This window comes from Onychomys torridus, chromosome 7 (assembly GCF_903995425.1).
Source record: "Onychomys torridus chromosome 7, mOncTor1.1, whole genome shotgun sequence".
Classification (NCBI taxonomy): Eukaryota; Metazoa; Chordata; class Mammalia; order Rodentia; family Cricetidae; genus Onychomys; species Onychomys torridus.
In genome coordinates, this window is record NC_050449.1 from 95,736,663 (window position 1) to 95,746,937 (window position 10,275).

The window sequence follows — 10,275 nt, forward strand, 5'->3', positions numbered from 1 at the left end:
GAAGAAAAGTGCAATTTTGAGAGTAACACCACAGACCCAGAGTGGGAAACAAAAATAGGCAGAAGGTAGTAGGTTTTTTTTTTTTTTTTGTGGCTTGTAGCCCTATTCTTATTCTTCACCTCAATAAGAAGCCTTTCGAGAACACAAGCTCCCAAGCATGACACAGTTCTGCCCTGCTCTCTGGATTGTGTTCCTCTTTCAATCCCATCCATCCAGCCTGGAGTCCTGACTAGCTTATCTAAAAATTCTTTTAAGGAATCCCACCCTAGTTTACTTCCTTCTCAATTGTCTATCTCCCTTTGAACCTCTAAACAACAAATAACAAAACAGAACAGCAGTAAGTTTCAAGAGGACATAAGATGAGACCTCCTCAATGAAACTTCTGTCCTAGAAGCCACTGGCCAAAACCTAAAGAGCTAGAGACAACAGATGATGGAAAAACAGGAAATATTTCAGATACCTAATGAGCCTAGTTACTCTGCATCTGTGGATTTAAAGTGACCATCGTCCACAGTAGAATACATGTGCTCTTCATTGCACAGAAAATCCACTGCTTGCTTGTGTTGGGAGCTGGTTCCTGAGATCCTGAAAGTTCAATCCTTTGGTTTTGGGCAAGCCTTGATCAAATTCAGCACCTGGTTTTGGATCACAGTGAGGCCATTTGCTGGCATGAAGTTATTCCCACCGAAGTTTCCTGGCTCACCCATTCCTGGGTTGCTGATAGATGGTTTCCCTGCTGAAAGCTGGTTGTTGGATTTACTGAGCATTATGTGTGAATGGACCACCTCCAGAATATGTGCAGTGAACTCATTCATATCTTTCAAGGGAATGATCTTAAAGGCTACCAAGCTCTTCTTGTTTTGGAAAGACCTGAGGTGGCCAGCCACTTTCATGTGTTTCACAGTGTTTTCACCACTGGTATCATCTGTGCCAACCCACTAATGAACATCCATGGATGTAGCAGTCATATCTATTTTATAAACAATATTGGTCAGAGCCTCTCTGCATGTCTGATTATTCCCACAATAGTGACCTGTGAAATCTCAAAATTCCCAATTTTGAACACTTCATCAGTCAGAGTAGCAGAAAGCAGCTGAGATATGGTACAGAGCACCATGTGTTGGGCTGGGACTCTCGATTTCTTCTTGGCCTGCAAAGGGGTGGGCAAACCAAAGCCTCTGGGGGACTGTGTGTAGCAGCCTGCTCCACCGTAGCTGGACCCAAAGCTTTCGAATTCAATATGCCATATCTTGGTCTTTTCTGAGAAGGAGGCAGAGAGAACTGTGGTCCGGAGGGCTCAGGGGACACTTCAGAACTTCTATTTATACTTCTTATAAGCTTATATTCTTCTTTTCCTTCTCCTCCTCCTCCTCCTCCTCCTCCTCCTCCTCCTCCTCCTCCTCCTTCTTCTTCTTGAGGGTTTTTTTTCAAGACAGGTTTTCTCTGTGTAGTTTTGGTGCCTGTCCTGGATCTTGGTCTGTAGAGCATGCTGGCCTTGAACTCACAGAGATCCACCTAGCTCTGCCTCCTGAGTGGTGGGATTAAAGATGTGTGCCACCAGCACCTGGCACAAGCTTATATTCTTAACAAAACTCTATAGGACTACCTTACCAAATATTATAGCTAAGTTCTATCTAACCTCAGGGGATTCTGACTGCTGTTTTCTAAAATAAAAACATAGTTTCTCTGTCTTGTAGCTTATGTCGCTGACTTGGCAGCACAGCTGCATCTGCAGCTAGGCTCCATTGCCTCCTCCTCAGCAGTAGCCCCTCACATCAAGGGAGGCAGTTCCCTTGGCTCTTTGCAGCTCTTAGCCTGCATTCTCCCCTCACCAGAAGCCCCTCCCCTCATCTCTTCAACTTTTGGGGAATCTGTCCCTGCTTTGACTGTCTACCTGCACTTTTTTTGCTAGGCTCTAACTGTAGGGAACTTTTGGCTGCTGCTTTTCCTGGCTTGAAAGAAAGACAGAACGTAGCAGAGAGGTTTTGCCATGTTCTAAGGGTGTTGTTGTTTCTTCTTAGAGTGAACCACAGGTGATTTTCCCATAGAGATCCAGGTGAATCTAATTTTTCTCTCACAGAAAGAGAGACTGAGAAAGAAAGTTCTGAAAGGCTTTTCAGTTTTTTAGAGAGAGATTAAGTTTTTTCTTTTCATAGAAATTAAGAGAGATACAGAAAGAGAGAAGTCTTTATAGAGAAGATTCTGTGCTGCAGCCTTATATTTGGACATCCTTCCAGTCCATTTTTTCTTTTTCTATTGAGGATAAGACCCCCTGCCCCATTTAACTTTTTTCACTACAAAACTGGACCAGTGCAACTGCTTTAACTGGCAGGGCCTAACTCTTACATTTTCATCAACTACTCTGGGTATATATATATATAATTTTTTTTCTTTTTGTCTTAGTCCCTGTTTAGTGGCACAATCTATTGGGGGCCATCCCTCACTCCCACATTTCCCCAAAGTACTCTTGAGTAGAAGTAGCAGGAAATATTAGTTAGGAGGATAGAGGGGAGAGGAAAAGATAGAAAATACAGGATAGCCTGGAGAGGGCCTGGATCCTGGATCCTAGACTGTTTTTGCCCTAGGGCATTTAAAGGAATGCCAAGATTTGGAGCAAAAGACCTCTCCCCAGCACAGCCAAGTGCAGACCATCCCAGACACCTGTACTCAGGCCCATGGTCCAATCATCCTCTTTATATAGACCTGCTGGGTAAAGCCACTAGGAACCTAAAAGTGGGCTCCAACACAGATCCATGTATTCATAGTTAGAGGTGGACCTGGGACTCCATAGACAGTATCTGCACCCAGCTCCTTATTCTTTGCACCCTCCTCTAACTTCCTGTTTCCCAGGGCCTCTCAGTTTGGTTTTCTGGCTGTGACTAAAGCCCAGCTTTTAGTTTGCTACTTCCCACAATTGTACTCCTGCTTTAGGCCAAAAAGTAGAAAGACAGATGGATAGGGAGTTTTCTCATCCCCTTGGGACAGTTTTGAATACTAATAAAAGAACAGGATTCCTGGGGCTGCAGAGACAGTTCAGTGGTTAAGAGCACCGATGGCTCTTAACATTGCAGAGGACCTGAGATGTGATCCCCAGCACCCACAGTGGCTCACAACTGTCTGTAACTCCATTTCCAGGGCATCCGACTCCTTCTTCTGACCTCCACAAGTACCAGGCACACACATGGTGCTCAGACATGTGTGCACACATAGACAAAAAATAAAAGAAGCCCAATTAAGCCGGGCGGTGGTGGCACATGCCTGTAATCCCAGCACTCGGGAGGCAGAGGCAGGTGGATCTTTGTGAGTTCGAGGCCAGCCTGGTTTACCAAGCGAGATCCAGGAAAGGCGCAAAGCTACACAGAGAAACCCTGTCTCAGGAAAAAAAAAAAAAAAAAAAAAAAAAAAAGAAAAGAAAGAAAAGAAGCCCAATTAAAGGAAAAGAATAAGATCCCCCCACAATATCTTCTCCTGAGATTTGCCTGTTTGTCACATTTGCTTATTTTTCCTTTGAGTGGCAGCTCTTTTGTGTCTTCTTTTCACTTGAATTTATGGTATACTTTGGCTTTACTTATCATCTGATCTATATGATGAAGATGAAAATGTTTTCCCCTAGTCTGTCTTCCCCTAGTCTGTCATATTTTTTAAATTTTGTTTGCTTGTGTTTTTAGTTAGTTAGTTTGTTTGTTTTTGAGACAGTGTCTATGCATGGGAAGGGCCCTGTCTGTCCTGGAACTTACTATATAGAGCAGGCTGGCTTTGAACTTACAGAGATCTGCCTGTCTCTGCCTCCCAAGTGCAGGTATTAAAGGCATGCACTACCCTACTAGGCTGAAAATTGCATTTTGGTGTGGTCAAATTTATCAGTTTTTTTTCCCTTTCTTAATTTTTGTACTGGGAATTCTCTCCATTCATTCTTATTTTTTGAGAATTTTTATGTATATGGATGTTTTGTCTGCATGTATGTCTGGGCACCACTTGAGTGCCTGCTATCCATGGAGGCCAGAAGAAGGTGTAGGATCACCTGGAACTGAAGTTACAGATGGTTGTGAGCTACCATGTGGGTCCTAGAAATGAAACCTGGGTCCTCTGGAAGAGCAGTGTTCTTAACCACTGAGCTATCTCTCCAGTGCCCCCTCCCTGCCTCCCTCTCTCCCTTTCAGTTGGCTGAGTCAGTATGGCAGTCTGAGTTCAGATGCCCAGCACCCACATAAAATGATGGTCATGCTGGCACACATCTGTAGTCCTGGCACTGGGGGTGCAGAGACAAGTAGATCCCTGGAGCCTGGCTAAATCAATGAAAGGTTCCCTGATGGACCTATTCAGAAAAATAGGGCATGACTGAGGAAGGGGACACATCCAGCCCTGACCTCTGGCTTCCATATGCACTCACACACAGTGTTTTATGTAGCAAAGGCTGGCCTCATTCGCTTCTATAGATGAGAATGACCTTGAAGTTTCCAGACTAGAGGCATGCAACACCATGCCTAGTTTATGTGATGCTATGGATTGCACCCAGGGCTTTGTTCCTGCTGGGCAAGTGTTCTGCCAATAGGACTAGATTCCCAGCCTCCAAGAACCCTTTTTTAAATCTTCTAACTATAAATACATTACACTAAATTTTCTCTGGTGCCTTTATAGATTTTTTGGCTTTGTTTTACATTTAGTTCTTAGTTTCTCCCCAAGTTTGTATTTATAGTGGGATAAGGTGAGTTTATTCTGTCCTTTCTTCTACAGTAACAATCAGTTGTCCCCAAATCACTAGTGAAACACTCCATCCTTTGAAAACTCATTTGCATCAGGTATGATGACAGATACCTGTAATACCAACACTTGGGGAGACTGAGGCAGAAAGATCTTGAGTCTGGCCTACATAATGAGTTCTATGCCAACTTGGATTTCATAGTAGTACCCTACCTCACACAACAAGATGAAAAGCTCATCTGCAATGCCACCTTTAATAAACTCACTTCTCTTTGAACCAATTTAATTGTGTTTTTTGTTCACTTTAACAAGGAACTAATTTATACCCAAGTCAATATTAAAGTTACTTTTATAACTTGTGATGTCTGTATCTGTGCTGCTGCCTGAAACCATGTTGGTGTCTGTGGCCCCTGTTGCTCCAGAGACAATGTTGAGGTCCGTGGCCTATGCTGCCACCGAGGGCTATGACAGTGTCTGTGGCCTAAGCTGTGACAGAGGGCTATGTTGATGTCTGTGGTCTGTACTGCCACTGTATACAGCTGAGGGTCATATTGATGTTCATGGCTCATGTTGCCACCAAAGGCCATGGGGATGTCCATGGTCCATGCTACTGCCTGAAGCCATGTTGATGTCCATGGGCCGTGGTGCTGCTGGGGGCCAGGCAGATGTGAGAGGCCATGTTGATATCCATGGGCAAGATTGCCACTGGGGACCATGTTGGTGTCTGTGGTCTATACTGCCACTGGAGACCATGCTGAGGTACGAAGCATGTGCTGATGCGGGAGGCCAGGTGGATGTCCATGGTCTGTGCTGTCACTGAACACCATGTGAAAGTCCCTGATGCCTATTCCTGCTGACTATGGAGGACAGGGAGGCTTCATTTGTGGTGTTGTCAATGACTGCAGACTCATGGTTGAGACACGGAGACATGGAGGGCTTCTGTGACCTCCCCCACCCCCGAAAAAAGTGACAACCTAGATGGGAAGCTATTGAAGAGAATTCTAAAACTTGTGGTAGGAATGCTGAAGTGTATTTCTCCACAATAGAGGGCTACTGGGGGTAGGGTCGGGGCAGGGAAGGACTCACTTTTCTTTAAGGGGCTGGCCACCAGGAGTTTGACCATGCTCCAGTGACTATGTGGACAACACAAATTGGACTTTTCTTTATCTTTTTTGGGGGTGGTATAAGGGTGGGAGCCAGGCCTGGGAGGACTGGGAAGGAAGGGTGATTGGGATGCACTATGTAAAAAGAAAGAAAGCAGGTATACTGAATATGGACAGACTTTCCTCTTGTCATTATCTCCTAAACAGACAGTATTGCAACTGCTTACGCAGCATTTGCTTTGTATTGGCATAATAAGTAATCTAGAGATGGCGTAAAATAATATGGGAGGGGTTGTGTAAACTCTATACAAATACCTATCCATTCTATAGAAAGGGTTTTGAGCTTCCAGGGTAGAGGGGAGAATCCTGGAGCCTCAGTGGACACTGAAGGAACATTGCAAGGACATTTTAGAGAATTAACGTGGTGACACATAGGGCCATCCTGTTCAGTGCCAGTATATGTTCATTGTGATGAATTACTTTTTATATATGTCAAATAAATGTTCTCATTGTTATCTTTATTATTGTGTGTGTCTCACACACACATGCAATGTTATCTCGTGTGCATGGTCAAAGGACAACCTGCAGGAGGAGTCTCCCTCCCGCTGTGGGTTCTGGAGCTTAGACTCATGTTGCCAGGGTCACATGGCAAGGGCTTTTTACCCACCAGGCCATATTGCCAGGCCATGTTCTTCAAAAATGTACAGTCTACTTTATATATAAAGGACTTAAAATGTACAGTCTCTATATAAAGGGCTTCAGCAATTTTAAATATTATTTTATAATAATACTTTTTAAAGCCTGCAATTAGAAGTTTTATGGAATTCTTAAAAGTAGAATAGTGATTTTTCCAATTATAATTCCCAAATCATAGTGTGTCAGGTTGTCCTACCTCTTGTTCCAACAACTTATTAATTGGTTTTATGGGTCTTTCCAATGTTCATGATTTTATTGCTAACAATAACAGATAACTCTGTTTATGTAGTCTAGACAGACATACTGCTTCTTCATCCTTTTTGAAGATTATCGAGGACAGTCCTCAAACGTCAGCAGTGACAACTTCTGACAACCTTTGTTCTTCCCATCATAGGGCTTGACTGGACCACGTCTCTCTATTTCTTTGTGTGCTTTGTACTTTATATTATTTGTTTATTTAGCTGATATTTGGGAATTAAGAAAAAAAAGCCCCTTCCAGTACCTTGAGACAATTGGCCCAGCTTAGAGGCTTTAGGACCTCGCAGATCTTCCTTATCTCTTGCTGTCCTTGTTGTCGGTCTGAAAGAACTGCACCTGACACTCACCTCTATTCAGTGGCTCCCAGACTCTGGCTCTAGCTTGTCGGTCCTTTTAACCAGATCTTTAGGCAGGCTCCGATAATCCATGACATTGAGTGTAAGGTCCATCCTTTTGCTTTCCTTTTCCAGGAGGAGCCCCACTGTGGTGGGGAGTGTCTGCCTGGGTAACCTGAGCTGTGTAGAGCGAAGGGCATGGTCCAATCATCTGTCTCCAAAATGTCCCTGCTGTTTTCATTGGAATGTGGTTTTAGTTTTCTAACAGCCTGTGTGCTGTAGCCGCTCATTGGCCACTGGTGTTCTCCCAGAGGCGTGCTGATCCGTGTCCTGGTAGGAACTGTCAGCCGTGGCCGTGGCCGTGGCCCTCCCAGTTCAACAACTTGCTGGTGTCACTCACCTTGAATAGTTTTCAAATGGTTCAAATAATTTCAAAATAATTTTAAACATGACTTTGGTGGAGTTTTTCCTTTTTTTTGTAACCTAAAATTAACTTAGAAAAAGGAAGACTTTTTTCATATGCCTGTACCTTGCTATCATTTTATTACTAATTTATAATTATGTTTAACTATGGTTCATGATTATGGGCGGGACTTTGGAGATTTGCTTTGTAGGCTATTATAGGGCTTCTTAAACTTTCTCTATTCATGTCTCTTTTCAACATTTCACCCAAGGTGTATAGGTACATTTATATAACTTAAGCACTTACCAATAAAATCACAAGGAAGATTATCTTAAAACAATTCTTTGGCATTCATGTACTTTTACATCTATTAAAGACAAAATTATGTTAATGAGATGAATGTGTTTATTTGTCTAACCCAATCCATTCTGAAGATATAATAAACTAGTTAGATGCACACCAAGGACTGACTGTAGGACAAGTAGTCTTTTTTTTTTTTTTTTACATAATCAGATCGATGTGTTTCTCAGAGAGCAAAAAGCACAGTGGGGTCAAGTGTGAGCCCAGGCCTCAGTTAGAGCCTGTTGTCATGTGTTGCATGCACAATGCAAGGTGCTCGTGGTGCGTGTCAGAACCAAGCTGCAGGGAGGTTGCTCTGTGGAACACGGGTGAGCATGGCTGGAAGCAGCTCGGATTCCCGCCTTTGGTTTTGGATTCATTTCTAGTCCTTGTGCATTCAGAAGCCTCTAACCTCTGCCAGATTTTTCACAAGCCCCACAGTTTGTTGTGTGACCCCAGGTGGGGTCATGACTTATTTTAAAAAGCTTTGCTAAAGTGGTAAGTTCTGTGATTACCTCAGGTTTTTAAAACTTTTGTTTGTTTAGTTTGTAGTAAAATGTCCCAACTTTATCGCGGTGACCCTCCTTACCTTCACTTTTTAATTTTTTCTGAACCATCACTTCTTACAGTAAACCGCACAGTCTTCTAGTCCCTGGAGAAACCTGAGGGGAACTGATGAGTGTTCACTGAAGTCCTGTTTCTCTGTTAATAGGTGTGCAATTTCTATGCGTACCTGCAATCTTAATTTCACATAGTGTGAAACATGTTTGCGTGTAAAGACTTTCAATTGCCATGCTCTTTTGTTAATGAGGAATGTAATATTTTTCTTATGCATCTTATTTATCATCTTATTGTGCTTCCTATTAGACATCCTTCTATGTACACTCTGTGGTTTGTAACTTCCTATGTTGACTTTTTTTTTTAAATTGGTGTACCTGCTGTTTTCTTACTATTTATTTATAATTTTTCATCGATTATTTCACACACATTTTAAAAACATTTATTTTAATATTTTTAATTATGTGTATGCATGTATGCAAGTGTGTGGGTATGTGCATAAGAATGCAGATGCCTGCAGAGGCCAAGGGTTTTACACACACACACACACACACACACACACACACACACACACACATATACATACACACGTATGCACACATGCATGTCAGAACACTGTCCAAGAATGGAGTCATGTGAGGAGAATTCTGAGTGCTTGTGAGAAAACTCCAAGAAGACAAGACAGGAGTCTTGTGACCTCAGTTTCTGCCAAATACGAAATTGTTCTTGGAACGTGCCTCCCAGGTATAGTTAATAGGAGTGAGTTGACTTCAGATTGCTCATTATTGCTTGCTGCTGTTATTCAATTAAATGTTTAGCTATCCTTTATATGACTCTATGGAAAAACGTGTTTTTACCATGTGTGGCTTGTCCTTGTGCTTGTATACAGCTTGAACTCATAAGAACCTTTATGCAGGTGGCCTTTCTTTTTATTATTTATTTATTTATTTATTTGTTGTTGTTTTTCAGGTTACTTTTATCTCTTTTCCCCTTACCCATGCATGACAGACAAGTAGTGGGGCCAGCTCTCCCATGCTCATGCCCTCAGGGCAAGCTCACCCATGCCCCCGCCAGCAGGGCTAGCTTTAGTGTGGTGCCCAGACATGGTACAGGATCTGTTCTCCCCAATGCTGCAGCTGGTGAGGTTTCAGGCCAGTTCACCAGTTCTCATGACCTCAGGGCCAGCTCTCCTACCTGCTACCTGTGATAAGGGGTGGGTGGGGGGGGGGAGGGCATCTCTTCCTCACTTGCACCACTATATGGCAGATAAAGGGTGAGGCTAGATCTCTCACTCTCTTGTCCTCAGGGGTGGTCCTCCTCCCCCCATTCCCCTTCAGCAGGGTCAGCTCTACTGTGTTGCCCAGGCGAGATGCAGGGCCTGCTCTCCCAAGTGCTGCAGCCTGTGAGGGGCAGGGGCAGCGCTCTCATCCACCACAGGGGCAAGTGGGTAAGGGCATCTTTCCCTCACCCTCACCACCCCATGGTGGATGAGGGGTGTGTGGACAGCTCTCCCACTCCCATGACCTCAGCAAGTTATCTTTCTTAGCTCTCAGAGCATAAATTGTCTAGGGCCCTGAGTAAAGTTGGCTATTGCATGAGACTTAATCTGCCTTGTTTATAGGTTCATTCTCCCAGGTCTCAGCACCCCCAGAGTGCTGGCACATACACACATACACATACACATATAATATACTTGGATTTTACTCACTTGCTTGCTTTTTGTTAGCACTGAGTGCTGTATCTTTACCTATCTTTTAAATTTAAATTGTTTAATATATTATATTTTTGAAAAAAAAGTGTAATTTTCACTTTTTCCAATACAATCTGATAGCCTTTTAAAAATAGTCAATTTAGCTGGGTGATGATGGCACATGCCTTTAAT

General features: G+C 43.2%; 1 pseudogene; it reads right to left on the reverse strand.

The window, feature by feature from the left end:
* Positions 1-473: 473 nt before the first annotated feature.
* LOC118587646 lies at positions 474-9,456 on the reverse strand (annotated as a pseudogene).
* Between the last annotated feature and the right edge of the window lie 819 nt (positions 9,457-10,275).